The 21,174-nt window shown below is 33.8% G+C and overlaps 1 protein-coding gene across 3 annotated transcripts in view; it reads right to left on the reverse strand.

Moving 5' to 3' along the window:
• ASPP (Ankyrin-repeat, SH3-domain, and Proline-rich-region containing Protein) overlaps positions 1-21,174 on the reverse strand; it is a 275,934-nt gene that overhangs the window by 157,987 nt on the left and 96,773 nt on the right. The window lies entirely within an intron of this gene.

A 21,174-nucleotide genomic window follows, 5' to 3' on the forward strand; every position in this document is an offset into this window, starting at 1 on the left:
AGGGAACTTTTTATTCCGAAATTCCCAACCCAGCCAGTAGAATCCCGTTAAAAGTTTGAATGATTCCTTGGGCTTTAACAGCTCGTGCCAGGATTATCCGGTGAAAGTAATGAATTTGTTATACGATTGAATTTAGCTAGTAATTTCAACTATTCAATAATATTCTATGGAAACCATCATAATAAAATCAATCGACCAGAGGTACATTTTGATTCCTCATTTATCTTTTCTATTTCACTGTTATCAATCTGTTGTGAGAATTATTAATATGTTTTGTACATCACCATCATAATAAAATTAATCAATCGACCTTAGTCTTACACTTAGATTATCAAACATTAAAGAAAATATTTCAACTCCTTTCCATAGTAGGGGCTCTAAAACTAAGAACACTAGCCATATATTTCAATAGATGTCTCAATTACGTCCAAACAACGCTACTGTCCGACACAGCCACTCGAGTAACACAGCTAATGTTAATTTGCTGCTACGTACACAGTTTCTACGAAATCGGTAAACAAACAGGGTAACATTAAGCCAATTTGTTGTAGACGTTTGTTCGACATTACAATTTTAGATCTCATTCAGAGCATCAATTTGAGTTTCTGGTTGAAGAGCGCCAATGTATTTAAATAGTTGCTAGCTGTTTAGCTGCAAAGTTCTTAGAATTGTTGTGTTAGATATAGAAACTATATCACGATTGTATAATAAAAATTGTAATTGAGCTATATCTGTACATAGGAGATATTAAAAAGAAGTGATTATGGGACTAATAGAAGCCAAAACATTTTTTTTGTGAGCAGAAATAAACGTAGGCGAAGCCGCAGGCAGACTCTAGACAATAAGTCCAAATGCCCAAAACGATAGTGCAAAACCGATCAGTTTTGTACTATCGTTCTGAATTTTTAAACTACGATCATAGTTTAAAATAAACTGTGTGTACCTACCTAGATTTCAATAAAGTTTTCAAGTTTTCAAGAATAAATAAATAGGTGATACCTAACTCGAAAAAAATAATGACCTAAATTTTAACCTCTTTTCCCAATGAAAGAATCCCATCAATGTTATTAACAAAACAAGTCAGTTAACACTATCGCTAGCCGAGCGAAGAGGCTCTTCTCTCGAGCCGTCAGCCAATTATACGATGTGCTCCAGTTTGAGGTTAGGAATGTTATGATTTGACCTGGCTCGTGCCTGCTCCCGTCTTAAGATTGTCGAGGGGATTTCTGCTTCAATTTGTGGTGTTATTTCACTTGGAGCTGACCGACAACTGACAAAAGGTAACGTAGGACGGATCAGAGAAACATGTAGCTAAAATCCTTTGGATCAATATATTATTACAGATGTTTGTTCAATGAATTTTGACCTTTTGACTGTACAAAACATACCAATGTATAGTTTGATTTCCCGTAGATAATAAGTAGCATTAATAAGAAAATGCCACGATTTAACAAGATAAAACTGCTATTAGTATTCTAGCACGCTTTCTTGACTACCCTGCCTTCCAGTGTCGGCTCAACATGTCAGAAGCAGCGACGGCTGACCTCCTTGCCCTGGCATATGACCTAAAATGCTTCTAATAAAAATGTTAATTTTTATGATATCATGGTGTAGATTATCTTTGGATGAGTTGGGAAAAATTACAATAACAAAAAGATCCAATAGTTTTCATCAACGATTACTAATGAAGTGCGATTAGAAATCTATAAAATACCTATGTACAAAGTTTAAGGTTATATCAAAAATTACACTTCAAGAATTTTATGAAAATGCACAAAAGCAGACTATTTCTTGAAGACTTGTGATGTTATACTCATATCAACCTGTTCTAATATGCAATTAGAAAAGAGATTTCGCATTTGTTTCTTTAGAAATATTTGGAAGCCATTGAGTTATGTTTCAAAATTAATCAAAGCTATCTGAAGACCATAGATAAAATTGATTCTTTTATCTATGGTGAAGACGCCACTCATTATATATTATCTGTACAGTGTACACAAAGGCATGTGGTCGCAAGTCAAGCACTGCACTCTAGTTGTGGGATGAAAAATGTCGAGTTGAGTGCTGAAATAGTATCATGAACGTCGTCGATTGGTTGTTCTGAATTTCTACCTCTTGTTTTATATGCTCTTGGCAGCGGGTTAGGCGTATTCTTTGGTAACTTTGGGGATTTCTTAGAACACAAAATAACTTCTAAGCACTAATAATCTTAAAATAGTTAATTATGTACCAGCATTATTAGAGACTGGCTGCCCGCAACTTCGTTTGCGTGCAGTTCGATATATGCAATATTTTCTTTTACATGAGATCCCTATAGTATCTTTTCGATTGAAACAGAAGAGTTTGTGTGAAGTTATTTCTAGAAAACAGAAAGTACTGGTCTGATAAAAAAATATTTCTTTATTATGATGTGGTTGTCATGTGGTTATCTTATAGAAGAATTCCAAGCTATTTTAAATTTAAGTTATCACAAACAAACAAAAATATTATAACGCTTTTTGGAGATTAACAAGCAAATTTTGTTCCCCTCTAAAATAGCTTTAGTTAACCGCTTATTTTTATTCATTTATACGGACTAAGGTCTTTTAATTTTTTACCTGTTAAACTAGCACTAACGTAGTACCTAAATTATGTTCATAATCTCCTTTAGCTTACTACTAAATCTAATTATAATAAATTCGAAATCCTTTAAAATACTCATCGCTAAAATTAGTAATATATAAATAAAAACTATAATGAAAAAACCGCCTGCTCTTTACATATTTATTTGCTATATATTCCTTTGTCTGACTGAGTTTAGCTGTCGTCCAGTATTTACAGGTTATATACGAATGCATCCAAATTGTTGCAAATTCAATGTAGACTAATTTGGAGATTTATAAAATCAGTTGGATTGAGCTCATGGAATCAACAGACAACCAAACAGAGACAATAATAGAGTCAAACGGTAAATAAACGTAAACGAATCTAACGGAGAAAGAAATAGTAACTGTGTTTGTATAGAATTACAGGTCTATATAGTATAGGTATTCCGCTGACTGGCCCCGCTTATATTTAACTAGATATCTAGTTTATTGGAATATTCTCCAAAAATTGATATTGAAAAAATTCGAATCGAAAAAATTGAATTGATATCGAAAAAAATTGATTGAAAAAATCTATGTTGCTATTAAATAATAGTTTGTCTAACTATATTTATATTAAATATTTTTATACATTATTTTAATACTTACGAAATCGATATAACATTACTCTCCTCTTTTGTCATGATTTGTCTAACGGATTTTTATACCATAGTTGGATAGTTTGAAAATCAAATAATGCCCTAGATTACGAAAATAGGAAGTAAAAAATAGAACGCCAACATTTTTATCGAGGAAAATTTATATCGCAACAATTTACCAAACTACTATCGCCACGATGTATTGTGCCGAGTAGTCAAAGGGCTTTCACGTTAAATACATCGTCAATTCGTCACGGGCTATCTGAAATATTTTTCTTTTTTGTTCACTATATTTACAGACCCTTTTTAATAAACATCTGGTAATATTTTACTGGAATAAAATAATCTGAAGATATTTTATTGTCCTTTAAAATTAAATTGCATCTCGAATAAGAATTTAGCAATCGAAATGATTATCAACAAAAATCGATAACGTGATTTTTTTTCATAAATCGAAAAGTTCGCCATTAATAATATTTTAATAGGAAAAATATTGTCAACAAATTCATAAAAAACAAACCACTACAAGCTTCACATTTTTTTAATTTAAAAAAAAAACGAAGAATCTTAACTTCTTATAATGGACATTTAACATTTCCTACCTCGCCATATTGCGATTACGTAACCGCAATTACTTCGCAAACTGTAACAAAAACATTAGAACAAAATAGAATCTTGCAAAACAATAGACAATCTAAATTACAAAGCAATATTTTCGTCTACGAAAGGTTTGGAACAGAGCGAGATAGCAACTAAGCCCTTACAAAGACACGCTAGGTACAAAACTGATATGGTCCATTCCATGTAAATAAGAACTACTATTAAAAATCTGTTAAGACACGATTCTAATTTCACTTTATGCTAGGGGAACTGTGTAACTCGAATACAGCTAGCAGAGCATTAGCAAAGATATGGCTTCTCGCACTAAGACTATGAATAGCCATGCCATTTTTAACGTAGGTAATTCAATACGATGTTTCTACAACGGTAATGTCAAATGTGAACCGCTCTATAACTTTCCAGATCGGTTGATTGCTGACTTAATCATGGCTCTTAGAGACACGAGAAAAACATTCGCTTTAAATAAACTCAGTACACTAGTGAGAATTTAGAAATAATGTAATAGGGTAGTTGACAAGGTCAGAGAATTATAAAAAATATATATAAACTAGATAAAATTACATATAGGTATACATATTTAGGATCATTATGATAACTCATAGACTGTAACAAGGCAGATGCCCAGATGGATCTAAATACGAAGATTTAAAGTTGACTGAAAAATCCATTTTCAATAAGTATGAAATTATAAAAATAAATATAACCATCATAAAAAAACAAATTGTTGTAACAACTTATATTAAGAAGTAACCATAAACGTAATATTTAATGTAGCTGTCGAGCAAACATAGCTTTCTTAGCGAACATTTTAGCACGTTGTGACGTCACTCCTACATGTCAATATGAAGCGTCAAAAAATGTGTGATTTTATTTTTGTCATATCTTTGAAAGCATTGTCATTATCACAGTATTTTTTTCACTGGTGTTTCTAATAATATAAGGGTCTTCGAATAGTCATCAAAACAAAAATTTATCAACTAGCCTATTGTGAAAAGTTGACTGTATTTGCAATTTCAAAAAAAGAATATCTGATTCGATTAGGTTTTTTTTTCTTTTGCTTATAGCCAGACGCAACGAATACAACATACGTTAATACATATTATTCATGTGTCTTCCACACATGAATAATATGTATTCTATGTTAAAACCTTAACCCACACCTATTTTAAACGACGCCAAGCCTTGACACGAAGACATGATTCAAATTCCGTCTGTCATCGATTCATTTTCTAAAATTCATAAACAATACACTACGAATTTGAATACAATGCTCCGAAATCGGATGCCGTACTATGGAGGAAGACCGTTATTAACCACAGAATGATTCTATTGTTATGTGTTGTATATCTCCGAAAGTACGCTCATATGAATCTTTTCGCTAGTTTATTTGATACATTACTATCTAACTTCTTCTTAGTTACTATTTTACTGTTTATAATGTGAATGTGACGTTTTATGGGTGAAGGATAGTCCTTTTAGGATTCCATAGTCCAAACAAGGAACCCATAGAACTTCACAAAGTAAACTAGCTTTTGCAAGAGGATTTGACCTCGGCAAAAAGTAGCTCTAGACCAAAAATCACCTCAATCCCTGTTCTGGTATGACGTGGTATTAAGCAACTACTTTAAAATTATTAGGAATTTGTTTGTTAATCTGTGGAACTACCAATCAAAACCATGGTTCATGGTAGCTTTTTGTATCAATTCTTGTGGAAATAAATTGACAAAAATATTAATTTCCTTAAAAAAAACTAATCGCAAAGTCACCAAATGCGGTTAAATGTCCAATGGGTCTTTTAAGGAGACGATAAAGACTCGAAAGACAGCCGTTGCCCTCCGAAGTAATTTTTATGACGTGCCAATTATATTTTGTCAGACGACATAGCGTTTTCATTACAAAAACCCAATCAACAGGATCTTTACTACCAATTTAGGTCGAAGTGTTATTTTAATGATTAAGAATAATGACAGTATGAGGTATGTTTTAATTAGTTTCCAACGACGCGGTTTTATTAACGAAAATAATGTTGAGTTACGAATAATGTGTTTTATCTTGTTACTTATTGGATTTTCGTCTTGGTTTCACACTATCCTAACTAATATTATAATTGCGAAAGTAAGTTTGTTTGTTACCTCTTCACGGCTCTATCTAGTCAACTAATCTCCTTGAAATTTTGTATACATGTTGTTTAGTTTGAAAAATGGAGAAGGGCAATCTTTCAACCCAGAAAAATTATTGTTCCCGTGGGATATTCAAGCGAGCGAAGTCGAGGGCAAAAGTTGGTATTTCGCTAAAACTAAAAGAGAAAAGAAAAGACAATTCGTTTTACAAATGAACATAATTGGTTATTATTTCGTGTTATTAGTGAAATTGGATAAAGGAAGGTGTGATCCCGTCAAATACGACCACACCATATTAAGCTTTATTTGAGAAAACAAGAAAACTTGTAAACATAATTGTGTCGAAAATACGAAATACTAACTGATGAATTCATAATTTTCTGCCACTCCGCCAAATCCATGAATAATAATAATTCAGATTATTCACGTAATGTGTTTATTCACAGAAGGCGATATAAAGCTGTTTATTCACTTGAAGATAAGCAGAATGAATAAATAAATATAGGTTGGTATCGTGAAGTATTTCCTTAATTGCTTTTGGCATGGAAATTGTTGAAACGTAGCTGTTTTCTTGCGAAATTGTCTATGTTTTATTCCTAAACACAGAGTCAGCGAGAATTTGGGTAAATCAGGATAATTTAATTATTCAACTAATAGCTTTAAATAAGAAATCGAAGTTTAAGATTGTTGTCAGATTTTATTAATAAAATTTGAGTTTGACTTCAATCTAGGGAAGCTAGAGTTTACGAAGTTGCACGTAAGCTCAAAAGTGCCTATTCACTCGTGCCGAAAATTTCAGTTTCATAAACTTCATAATCATTGTTCAACTAAAAAACCTATTGGAAACATGATCATTTTTATATGTATTCATGTTTATGATAAAATTGTCTCCTACACACAAACTTAACCCCGTTACAGACTATATATATCATATGTCACAAAACCGCAAGCTTGTCATATTGTTCTACAACGGAAGTGCGCCCGGTGCGCCTGGAGGGTCCGATGACGTCACGTGACTTCCGGTTCCGCATGGGGTGCAATCATAATAGCGGGAGCAAAGTGATTATTTTACAGGTGGGTAGTTTTGGAACATTGCTCTTAGAAATGGCCACAACTTAAGTACATTTTTGAAGTCAATAAGTGAAGAAAGAAATTTGTATAAGAACAAAAATATTTTAGCTAACGAAGTAAAGGGGTGGCCTTTGCTCAGCGGTGGGACACCACAAGCTATTTTAAAAAAAAAGAAAGGTATTTAAGGAAACACATGCTATCGCCACTGCGCTAGTGGCTGACGGTGATAGTGCGATAGAGAGTGCGAGAATTCCAGCTTGATTGATATGAATTTTTTGATCAAATTAGCGTTTCAAAACTTTTTTACTAATGAAATCATGATAAATCTATTTTATATAGGCCTTCTTCTGGTCGTTGTTATCATAAGTATGTACTACATTCTAGGTTTGTAGGTTTTCTTTTCTTTTAAGTTTGTTGCGAAGTTTTAATTACAAAAATAAGTTTATTCAGGTGCCAATAAATTTGAACCTAGAAATCCAGTATCAATATGAAACTAAATAATATTTAGGGGTAGAAAAAAGTTCTCTTTTTGCATGGGCAAATTTAATGTAGGTATCTAAATCCTCTTAAGTAATATTTAACTATGGATTATGGATATTGAATAACATGGTTTTAAAATTAAAATTTGTAAATTATTTAGTTTTTATTTACATTTTCATCGATCGCATCAACCGCAATCGGAGCTTTGTATTCTGTACTCTTTTTATTTTATTCTCGGGTGAATGACATAATGGCGCTTATGCACAGTTAGCTGTGTTTGTTTGTATATCATTAATTCAAGTTTTTATGAATGGATGCATGCAATTACAATAGAGGTGCAGTGGACGGTGCATCGTCGTGTGCATTACGTGATGATGTGAGTACATTTCAATAAAAACTGTTTACTAAGAAATTACTAACATTTTTTTTACATCAAGTTAATCTATAACTATAGCATTTAGGAACGAACTCTGCTGAGAAGAAACTCGTTATAATTTAAATCGTTACCTCAAAATTATTTTTTATTTCTTTTTCTACCTTTTCCTTTATTGTATTACTGGAACTGCAAGTTAAGCAATATTATATAAAAATTAATCTAATCTTAAAAATGTTATAGTAATTCGTTACTGAAAAGTTCAATATTCACAGAAATTAGCTGAACATAGGTTATATCTCAGGAATTTCCGAGATTAATTTCTGACAGTTTCCGTGCTTTCTTAAAAGATACGCCAACGGCATAACGCTAGTTGTACAGTTTTGACCAAAAAGTTGTATAAGTATATACGTATGCAATATGTTACCACATATTTACCAGTGCAGTAGTAACTCAAAATGATTGCATTCATTTGCTTCTCCGTGGTTTGACAACTAGGGATGCCGACCGAATAGTAGGAAAGCAGACCCTGAGTTCCGACGCTCAACAGCTACGGAAGAAACCGGGAAAACGCTCTGATGAGAGATAGATATGGTTCTCCGTGTTTCAGAACACATTTAAGGTATGATGACTGTCCGGACACTAGCTGACTTAGTGAAAAAAAAACAGAGAAATTAAAAAAAAAACACAGTTTAAAGAAACGCCTGACTATTACGCCAAGTCATATACCAATCCGCTGTCAGGAAGCTGCGGACGGGAAACGCGAATGGAACAAAGCCGCCGAATAGTAGGGGTGCCGACCGAATAGTAGGAAAGCAGACCCTGGGTTCCGACGCTCAACAGCTGCGGAAGAAACCGGGAAAACGCTCTGATGAGAGATAGATATGGTTCTCCGTGTTTCAGAACACATTTAAGGTATGATGACTGTCCGGACACTAGCTGACTTAGTGAAAAAAAAACAGAGAAATTAAAAAAAAAACACAGTTTAAAGAAACGCCTGACTATTACGCCAAGTCATATACCAATCCGCTGTCAGGAAGCTGCGGACGGGAAACGCGAATGGAACAAAGCCGCCATTTGCATATTGCGGTGGGACCTGAGCGAGGTCTATCTTCTAATGAGGGTCGCTGATAAGGGGACAGATTTTTAGAGACCTATTTCCGATTGGTTTTTATTTGCTAACTCTAAATTGGAGCTATCTGAACCCTGTATCGTATGATGATGGTGGAGAATACCTTCTGGCTTTAGGTTCGCTATTTGCACTTATTTCTTCTGGTTTTGTATAACGGTTTACTTAAATAAATAGTTATTAATATTCTTTCTCTTTACATATTTAGATATCAAAATGGATTCTGGTGACTAACGCTTGACAAATAGTGATGAGATGAAATAAATAGACAAATGATAAAGAATAGTGTAAGCATAATGGATTTATAATAACAAGAGTTGAAGAGAAAAATTTGACAGATTTGAAAGTGATATCGTTGAATAACGGAAAATAATTTTACAAATAACCCAAGCGTAAAAATAGCTTGTATATTCAAATTACACTAAGATATGGGTCAAACAGACTTTAAATACCAATGATCTTTTAAAATATTTCACATGCCATAATAAGTCCTGTTCAATGCATCAGCAAAAATTCCATTGGTTAAAAAAAGACACTGCTTGAGCCAGCGCATCACCGCATTCCCACAACATCTCACATTTATGAATTCTGATAAATTATTTGAATTCCAGCAATAGTGCCGGGACGAAACCTGCGCCCAAACGGATCGTGACGGCCAAACGTGACTGTCTGTTCGTTTGGTAATCGCTCGCTCGCAGCGTAATTGCATAAAATCGCTATGGAATTTAGCTTGCCCAACGGAGGGCCATTTCCATGTTCGACAGTTTTATTGTTGCATCTTTAGGGTACTTATGCTTTGCTAAATAGCTACGAAATAGCTTTCTTTCTAGACGCCGCGGCTCCATTTTCTAAATAAACGAATGTGTTTACAATTTGTATAGTAGTATTTAGAAATTATATTGTATAATTTAAATATATTAAATGTTTTAATTATATTGGTTGGTCTTTTTAGCATTTCTATTATCAAAGTTAATCGAAACAAAAATAATTAATATTCGAAGCATATAAACATGGTTTATACAAATTCTGAAGTAACATGGAACATCGGCCTCTGTTACTACGTTTTTCCAATTCCTACTTATATACAATTTATGACCAGCCAGTTTTGTAATGCCCTAAAGGTGTCGCCACTATATTTTTCTAGAGACTCAGTGCACCATAACGCAATAAATTCCTATCAACAGATAAGCCCAGACATATTTCACTTTCTATTGCAACACCAACGTGCCTTGCTTTCTAAGGGTATTCTCACACTAAAATATTTACATCTACGAGGTAGAAGTTTCATTTTTGATATTGACAGTGCATTTTATTTACTAAATTTGTTCTAACCTATCTCACAATACGAGTAGCGATAACACTTTGATTGTACCCTTGCGGGCATGGTGTCTATTTCTAGACCAAGGCAGCTATTTTGTCTTGTTCTGTATGTTCTTTAAACTTAATGCTAAGATATGCCATCACAATCATATTGATACTCAAAAATATAATACACCAGACACCAAAAATATCATATGATAAAACAAGACTTTACGAATACGAGAATAATTAACATTATCATTAATATGTAACAGAGCTACCCAAGTTATTTTATGAGTAATAAAATGATATAACGCACAATTTCGAAGGTTTGATAAACAATCATTCATAACAAAACGTGAACACAAAAAAATATTCAGGATCGAATCCATTCATTATAATGGCAATTATTATAATTAAATAATATTTGTTACATATAAATGTGGAAGTAAATACCTATATATCTGCGTACGTATCATACATAGCGATTGGTTCCATATATGCTCATGATCAGTTATTTTTCCTAAATAAATTTCCAATTGGGATGACAAATTTATTAACAAATGAATCGGAGGCTATAAGTGATAATACATTTAATAAATAAAATATGTAGATAGCAAAAAGTGCATCGGTTCTTGTGTTACGGTACCTCGCGCCAACACCTAACAGATTGTTTTGAACCCGCGACTCCGAGGTCATGTCGAGTCACGACCAATGCTCAGCCAGTACCCTTGACACAACAATAATGTGTTTAAATATTAATAATTGACTTGAAAATTATTAAAAATAATAGTTAGTTTTTGGAGATAAGGTCACAGTGGAGTTTGGAGCGCTCGTATTATTCGCTAGCCCTATTGATGCATTACAACAAACACGAGGTTCACTAACGGCAAACTGAATAGAAACAATTAAAGCAAAACAATATATTGTTTTAATATTATATACTATGGTATTATTGAGTTAGTATTGCCCATGACAAGTCTAGCATTTAAGTTGGGTCTAACTTCAGTGAAGTGTACAACATTTCCTTATCATATTCGGCATTTTTTATTATACCGCGGTTAATTAAAATGTTGGAAAAATTTGTCTTTTGGTTCTCAACTTCACAATCCATTAGACAATAAGTGAACTAAACTATTTCAGTCACAATTTTTCTCGCTAAAATTTGGAATGTTACTCCTGAAGATCTAGTTTAATACTGCGTCAAACAAATTACAATCGGTCAGTAGTTTTTGAGTTTATTCATAACAAACAAAAGTACAGATATTTTTCTCTTTATAATATTATATTGGTTATAGTTGTCGAAACTTTGGCCATTAGGATGTCTCGTCACGTAGACAACCACCAACACACGTATATTTTTATGGCAAATTATACTAACACAGGGACCAGGTAAACAACGAAATAGCTGGTTATAACACTGTTATAAAACGATTATGACCATTTGTTAAATAACTTGCCTGATCATTAAATTTTACCGCGAACTCTCTTTTTGGAATGGAAGCAATACAAATAGGGCTACACATTTTTCTAAACACCACATTCGTTACATAGAGACATACTTAAAGCAAAATAAAAAATTGACGGATTTAAGTTTACTCATGAATTCTCATGAGTAAACTTAAATCCGATAATGATCCTGAAACAACATCTAAAAGTCTATTTCGTTGCAAGCTAAAGTATTTAAGCACAGCAATGCAGACATTTTGTTTGTTTTCCATCAAAATTCGTTTAGAAATTTGCTACTACAACATGTAGATAGATAAATTACTCAATAACAGCACGTCCGGTAAATTATTCAATTTCAATAATGAAATTGTCATTGCTTGTATCAGCTGTATGTTTCTAAAAATAGTCGTCAGGTGCAAAAACTTCTATAAGGAGGGAGTCAGTGACGCGTGCTATGCTATGCTCATCTGCCATCACACCTTGGTCACTCAGAAGGGCAGTTGTTTAACCGGATAATTGTATAAACAGCCCGTGGAACTTAATTTTTACTGTCTTTACGTTCAAAAGGGTCATTTTACGACTATTAATGTTTTTACCGCTTACGTGTTAGACATACATATTAATCAGTTTAAATTGTATGGTGTGTAGACTATAACTTTTTATGTTTACTTTCATGAGAATATGACTTTCGTGTATGTTCCTTGGCATCTATAATTAGATAAGTAAATGTAGTATTAGCTTGTTTTATATACTTTTAGTCTTCATCGTTATCCCATCACCAAACGTAGTCTCATGCTACACTTTTATCATCTACGTACGATCTTTGACTTGATTTTATATATCAATTCTTCACATAATTAGATGGCCAGCTTCCTTTTTCATTTTTTTATTTATTTCTGTATTTAAATCTGAATCTTATTAGAATCTCGGGGTCTGTAATACGCATGTAATAGTTATGCTTTAGAAGCGGTGGTGGTGTAATGGTTAAGACGCCCGCCTTTGGATCAAAAGGTCCCAGGTTTGAATCCTACTCGTGCCACAGAGTACCAATCTGACTCATGTAGTTTTCATGATTATTAACTTATGTGTGAAATGGAGAAGGCAACGGCAAACCACTCCATTACTAATGCCAAGAAAGTTGTTATGTGTGGTTTAATTCCACGTAATGATCATGACCCTTAGCCATGAGGACGAAGAGAGTTATGCTTTTATCGTTTTCAATCTCCTTTCACCAAGTAGGTCAAACGGGTGTTTAAAAAAAGCTTTCACCTAGCGCGTGCTGTAGAATTTATCTCGTTGATTCCGATACGGATTACATTGATACGATAGGATTATTATTCTGATAGCTGTCACAGCTACACTTATTTACATTGGAGTTGATGCGTGATTGAATCCATACGATTGTTATTTATTTAATGTTAGTGTAATGTACAGCTGTTGTAGTATGTGCAGCTGTTGTATGATGTGTGCGCGTAATGTGTAACGTGTATTGTATGGAATTGTACGCACATGTGAACGACTCATATATTTTCATACATGATACTGGCCTTGTACAAATGGATTTAAATAAATTCAACGATCTCTAGTCTTTAACTATTTGGCTTTTACAAATACACTCCTCTGTTCATAATATTGAAGAAATACTTTATGCTATTATTAGCCAAACGTGATTTTATTTCACGACTCGATTCCCGTTCGATTCCAGATTTATTCCATCTTATTATTATTTTCAAAAAATTGTTTGAAAAGCATATGTATTGTGCAGAACTTTATGTCTGGAACTACATTTGGACATTACATTACTAAGACACATCATAATTTTGTTAAGGTACATGAGTATAGACCTAAATTAAATATTTATACATTTAATAACAAACATATGTAAACGCAATTCCCCAACCGAAGCTAAGTTAATAATAGCCACGTGAAGGCTTGACATCGCCCGATAGATATGCAGCTTACATAACTCATTTATAATTGATTGTGACACATTGATTTATGTTACAGAAACAATGCAACGAAACTAAAACCAAACGCAACTTTATTTATGGAACTGACATGCGTGATATCTATTTTGTATGTTGTAAATAAATGATAGTTGGATCTACTGGTTTTACTCAATGTAACTTAACGCGAGGTGGGTGTCCGGACATTGGTATTAGAGATAAATTTCTAGGAAGATTCATATAGTGAATGGAGAAGAATATTCACGATATAACAAATACTCTAAACAATAACATAATTTTAACCATCAAATTCCTTACGGAAAATTATGAAACATATAAGAAAAAAAAACATAAGCTACGTTTCTTTCTCTTACGGGGTAGACATATATAGCTATCAATCATTACAATAACTAGATCGTAGCTATCAATATGTCTGTATTTTGTATCTGTCTAGATAATAAAACCGTAAGTGGGCTAGGTCTGTACATACGAGTAGATCTTAAAGAAAAATATGTAGGGGAGGACTAATAGAATCTAAAATATTTTGTTTTTAAAATTTTAGTCTGCCTGTCTGTATGTCATATCACGCAAAAACTACTATATTGATTTAGATGTAGTTTTCACATATTGGAGGTTATATAGCGGATAGTCTAACTTAAAATCTGGTATAAGTTTCATCGCGACACGTTACTTAGAACCCGTGATATTTACAATAATAATTTATGAGTGGACGCACGAATTAAACGCGAGCGAGGCCACGGGCAAAATCTAATAAAATATTTTTTTTATCTAGCTACTTACCAAAAGACCCACTACGATACGTAATCTAAAGCCAATATTTGCAAGACACCCAGCCTACTGAACAAATAACAAGACACTTCCGGATTTACTACTGATAACTACGAGAATTGTGACATATTCAGGTGGAAATAAAACCAATAAAATTCTTGAAAGAACAACTTCGTATTCAAAAGGTACTGATCTGGAAGAAGCCATAGCCCTTTTAAAACTGTATCGCGGTTTTCTGTTTTCATATTTGGTGAATTTGTAAACAAATAGAAAATGTATGTATTATTTTTATCTTCATTTAAAAGAATTTCTAACTGTTTTCAAAAATTTTTGACTCACGTAAAATGTCATCATTTTCAGCTGACATTAACTACTAGTTAGTACCACTGGAAGTATTGTATAATCTGTGGTACAGGCCTCCTTTTTTTCGTACCACTTTCTATGGTCTCCTGCCAGTCTCATCCATCGCTTTCCCGTAACCCAAATAAAAATATATCTCATCAAAATTCAATGTTTCTCATATGTATTGTTGAACAAAGTTATCTACCACGTCTGTCTGTTTGTTCGCGATAATAAGTTAGTGTGATTTCTGAGTAAGGTTTAGGAGTATAATTTATTATTTATTTACCCGATCGAAGCCGGGAAAGAGACAAAGAGAGAGAAAATTTGAAGGTGGAATAAAAATACATATATTTATCATCGATTGTAACTAATCATACAGACACATAGAAAACAAAACAAGCCAATTAGAAAATATACAAAATTCCAGCAATACATTAGCTGAGTTGTATGGTCCATAGCGACCGTTAAATGACCAGCCTATGGTAATCGAGCGTTGTATATTTATTTATGTATATTTACGAGGTTCTGCCGACCTTATTAATTTTATAGAGCCGCTCCAGTGGAAAACTGGTTTGGACGAAAGTAGCGAGATAATGTGAATGTGAGGCTATGGTGTGGAATTTTATGTCCATTATTGGTTACGTTCAAGAATATTTGTTTCAAAGGACAAAGCCATTATTACTTTCTTGGGTATTTACTGTATGGCAAAAACACCAATATAGTAAACCAATGTAATGTTATCGAGAAAAGCATAGAAAAAATACTTGCAAAATTTTTAAGTTTGACATGCGCCAACGCAACATTGTGAAATATAGAAGAACACTATAACATGACTGAAAAATTCGTTTTAGAAGGATGCCCAGTTAAGATTAAAACCTAGGACATTTCGACCACAGACGAAAGTTTAGAACACAACCGCCGCCGCCGCCTCCCTGACTCTTAATCCTATTTAGATATCTGCTTCTCTTATCTTCTTCTTTATCCTCGCCACTTCCCGCTGTCTATATGGAGTCGCCTTTTTTTACTTTTGAGGCGCCATCAAAAGAAAAAGCATTTTCAGAAAGGCCTCTGCTTTTCGCTTCATCTCCCGCGCTGGACTCTTGGTTTGGTAGCCAATTAATATAAACAATAAAAAAAATACTTGCGTCTCTTATATAACATGTATGTCTTCAATAGAAATTTCTCATTCTTTTTAGTCTGACCCAGCCGTCTATCTAGATAACACTACAATGAGACCTCGACAATTAAGATCGGAACAATACACATGGGAGAATCGCACGTTTTTACAATAGAACCATTTATTCGCGGCTTCGGACGTAATCTATGATACCACTACATTGTTTATACAGTATTTCGCCTTGGTGTAAATCTTCTAACTACTCTGTTGCAGCAATATTGCTTCGCTTCCGCGGGAATTTTTTTACAAAATTGGTTACCAGAGGGCCTAAGTTGAAATAAAAATTTATGGTTTTAGTTTACATGTTCTAATATAATTTGCATGATCCAGTGGAGTGTAGTCCCGCCCTAGAATAGGACCACTCCGTGTTTTCCAGTGGATGTCGTACAAGGTGACTAAGGAACACATAGCCTTAACTGTTGATAGGTAACAATAGTATTCCCAAAGAGGGTTGTAGCCTGGCAGGCGGCCGTTTGTGAAATCATAGGCAAATCTTTAAAAAATAATGGTTAATTTTACGCATCACAGCTCCAAATGTATCCAGGGACAAGCGACGATGAGAGAGAGAGAGAATATCAATAAGTTCCATTTACTGGTAGCTGGTACTAGATAGAAGTAATATAGTTTCTATTAACATTTCATGATAAAGTTACTTACAATCCAAATACGTCACAATAGACGTCATTTCTGCGATGCAATTCAATGCATGTATGAAATGCAGCAAACGCACGTTTCAGGTTACTTTGTTGCAATATTCCACATTCATTTCCCTTTAACGTATTGGTTGACTTTGTCTGTTTTAATTGCTCACATGTTATATGTTAAAATACAACTGTGTCTCTAAAACCAGTTTAACAATAACAATGAATAAAATAATGTTATTATATTTAGACACAGATTACTTTAATAATAAACGAAATCGACAAGATGTGTTTAGATTAAAAACAATTATTTGCATACCCTTTCTTATGATTACTTCGAGCTGGCTAGGCCGGGAAGATTGATAAAAGAAAGATTATTTAGTAACATTATGCGCGGATTCGGCTTACATGGTTGGTTTTTCTTTGCGATAAATAATAGCTCTCAAATAAACAACGCAATGTTCATTCATTCGCGTCGGCATCTGTCTGCGTTATTCCAGTCTGATCTATCAACCGGATCCACCCTTAATTATTATAACTACTTTTGTCCGGTCTGATCCACTCTAAAATGTATTTGTCCGATCTCACTCCAAAATATTAATAAATATACTCGTATACCAAACTAACAAAACTTACAAAGACTGTATGTACCAAAATATGCATAGGGATCCGACCGAAATACAATATTTAATTATTTATTCTTATTCCCTGGACGGGGAATTAGAAAGGAATAGAAAATAATTAACGTATCAAATTTTGGGGATCAGACCTGAATAACTCATCCGTCTGAATTTGGCGATAGCGCGTAGTCGGCATTAAACTTTGATACTACTTAGTATGAAATAAACGTTGATAAATTATAATGTTCTAAGATACAATCTTAACTGATGTGGAGGGAAATAACTACAGGAAAGCAAACGAGCGCGTGGCCGAGTGGGCGCAAACAAACACATCGAGAATGAATCTTGGATATGTTAATTTACCGCACATCTTTGAACTTACCAACATCATTGGAATATTAAAATGAAAAAGAATTTCGTCTAGTAGTTCGATTAACAGAATTACTACCAACCGATCTTATGTTACTAGAGAAAAAGTCATTTGTCATAAGTAGTTAAAATGATTGCGTATTTGCAAAAGTCGATGTAGTTGTTAGACTCGATGGCTCGAGCACTTTCTTATATTTTTGGCAAGAATTATATGGGTCCAGGTGATACAACCAACCAATCGATATTGCGCCCGGGTTGTGGATCTTGGCTCATCTTCATCAAGAAGGCCAATATCCCAACAGTAAAGATATTAAAATGACTGACGAATTAACAATGCAAATCAAACAGTGCCTATGAAGTACTGATTTTTATTGCAGATATTACAACATGCCTAAACAGGGGAATAAGTGACTTCAAATCCAGCGGCAATAAAAGTAAAGTCTTGGTGGACTTAAAAAACAATGTTGAAAGTTACCGCATCCAATTATCTCAACTCCGATCAGCACATACACTTGCCGATTCACAAAACTGGTTCCGGCCGGCCACTTGATCTCTGTGGCCAACTTTCTCCGGATTCCAAGCCCTGATCATCTGACATTGTCCACAATTGTACGATGACAACTTATACACTGGTGGACAAATTGGCATATTGGAACTGATGAAGGTCGTGTGTGGAAATTTTAACAATAAGCATTTGAATCGGTGAGGTCAGCCAATCAAATCTCGATATTCTAAAGCTTAGAAATATGTGTTACAGAATGAATATAATGTTATCGACAATTTGACAGGGGTGTCAAAACCAACAAAATGTACGAAAATGAGAGTGGATCGATGGAAAGTTTGTTGTGTATTTATAGCTGCTTAGAAATACATTATACAGAATATTACGCCTGTTGCGTATGAGGTATACATGCAGAGACATCCTGGTCTATGCATAGAGAGTGGAAATCCCTATTTCCACTACACTATGAACCTGACAAATCTCGCTTGCTCCCTCTATCACTTCACCAATATCTTATATACGACACACGGTAGAATTTATCGAAAAAGTTCATCACATTATAACCAGATTTCGACGACCTCTCTCTCAACTTGGCGTTTTCCGCAGCAGTGTGCATCGGAGCCCAAGGTCCGCATTTACTTTTTCGTCCCAGCGTTTACCGAGAGCAAAACAAGAAAATACTTTAACTACTATAAACTATGCATATTAGAACTCCTAGGAATTCCCATGAAAATGAGCAACTTATTCTGTTATTGGTATAAAAGAATGCAGAAAAAACAATATATTTGCAGACTTAATAACGTGTCTGCACATTGCATCCACAATAATAAAGGTGTGTAATCGCTATGCAAAATATTCATACACTCTCGTAATCTTTTTTTAAATTATCAATGTGCATCTAAAGTGAAATATGAACGGGTTTGATATCGTTCTTTATGTTTCAATTCACATATAAATTGACAGGATATCGCTCGAGATTGCATTCACTGACGCTTAGAACTAACGTGATGAAATTTGGTATAACTATGGGTATTACGACCTGGAATGGCACATAGGGCACTTTTTATACCGAAATTTCCACGGGTCCTTGGGTCGAATGTGTTTTAACTCATATTCTAAATGCAAAAGTTAGTAAGTTTGTTTATTTGATTGTTACTTATTCAATTCTTGAAATTGATCGTACCTATACTGGATACTGAGAAAAATTTAAGCTACCTTTAAAAAACCTGCTTCAAGGGATATTGACGCATGGGCAAAAATATATCCGAGGAATGAAATTCTCATTCGATATTTTCTCTGAAACGGGTTTCTTTAAAACGCACTATAAAAATACAGATTTTACACGTCATTCCATAAATCTTTCACTAATATTTCTCCTAGTTTAAAGATTTATGAATGGTCCATTAGAATTAACAGCCATTAGATAGTGATCTGTAGATATGCCAGCATTTTTCAAAGTGCCCGCTTCGAAACATGATAAGCCTTGTTCTAATCAGGCGTATGTAATTAACAACTAGTTATGTGCCGTGGGACATTATCTTCTGTCTCTATCTCTCGTGACAGACAGCTTATCTTCCGTCTCGCTCCAACTAGTTCTACAAGTCCTGTCAACCTTCTAGTAGATACAGCAAATGGCCTGTTTTGAACTAGAGTAGGGTGGCCAGAAGTTGGCAGAAAATTCTTGACCAAAAGCCGTAAGCAGTTCAAGATATTGTCAAAAATATAAACCACGTCTTTAACGCCGGGTGAATACAGAACATGATCAAATTACTAAAAGGCATTTATCTTTATAGTACATATTTTCTAAAATATTCGACGGCTAGTATAAAACAATAATATAAAAAATAAAATATACATATAGATATACCATAGACAATAATAGACACCATAGAGAATAATATATATATATATTTTATATTATTGTCTATGGTTTCAAGTGTAGTACGCAAAAACGACTTTCTAACTTAAAAATTGGCGTAAGAAAAACCTCTAATTCGTGAAGTCCTTAATGTCATGTCAATTAAATTCGTGTCAGATTCTGAAGTCTTGTCACCCTACGCTAGTATCCGTATTCTTCATCTATCGGCAATAAAAATACTTTAGTTTGTAAACCTACTACTTGAGGTAGCATACTACTTGAGCGTGCTGGTATGAAAAGAAATAGATAAAATTCTTTTTAACTAAAAAATAAAGTGGCATTACAGTCTTAATAACGAGCTGGGAGGACGTGAAGTATGTTACGCGTTCTTTTTTTTAATTCTTGGTCGTAGTTTATCAACTATTTGCGGAAAATGTTGATATGCAATTTATAGCGTTATCAATATTTTTGAGATTTTATCTCTGAATGAAAATAATGCTTATTACTAGGGTTTAGAAAATTATTTTCATTTATTATGTACCATTACGTCTAGTTTTGAAAAAAAAAATCAAGTCTCGAATTTTTTTTAAAGAGTTCGCTGTATTATCAGAAATTCTATGAATAGATGGAGTTCCAACGAAGTTCGATCAAAAACTTTTTCGAACGTTACATTTTGAAAATGTCTTAAAAAATCTAGTTTCGATTTTGTCCGAACATTTGGTCGATTGGCTGAGAATCGGACCGCACAGGACTGAAGCGGCTAAAACGAAATTAACAAAGGTCACAAACTAGTTCTCATATAAATTACTTCTACCAGCCTTCTTCCCATTAAATTCTCCTAAACATTATTCTCAGAGCTGGCTGTAGATATTCTAGTTTATCCAAACGAAATACAGAATATTCTATCCAAATATTTTATCAAAACAAGGCGTGACGCGGCAATAAGGAACCGTTCCAGCCGTACCCGTTACCTGTTCTAATTGAGAATGCGAGGAATGTCCGGAATGCGCCTTTTCATTCACTATTTACGGATGCTACCTTCACAAATCCCTAATGAAGGGATTCAGCCAGCATTTCGAGGCAATTGTCTCCTATGTTGTTCTAATTTTGAAACGTATTCAATTTTTTAAAGAATTTTTATTTTGTTCATGGCCAGTGTAGTTGA

Source organism: Plodia interpunctella, chromosome 12 (genome assembly GCF_027563975.2).
Source record: "Plodia interpunctella isolate USDA-ARS_2022_Savannah chromosome 12, ilPloInte3.2, whole genome shotgun sequence".
In the NCBI taxonomy this organism is placed as follows: domain Eukaryota; kingdom Metazoa; phylum Arthropoda; class Insecta; order Lepidoptera; family Pyralidae; genus Plodia; species Plodia interpunctella.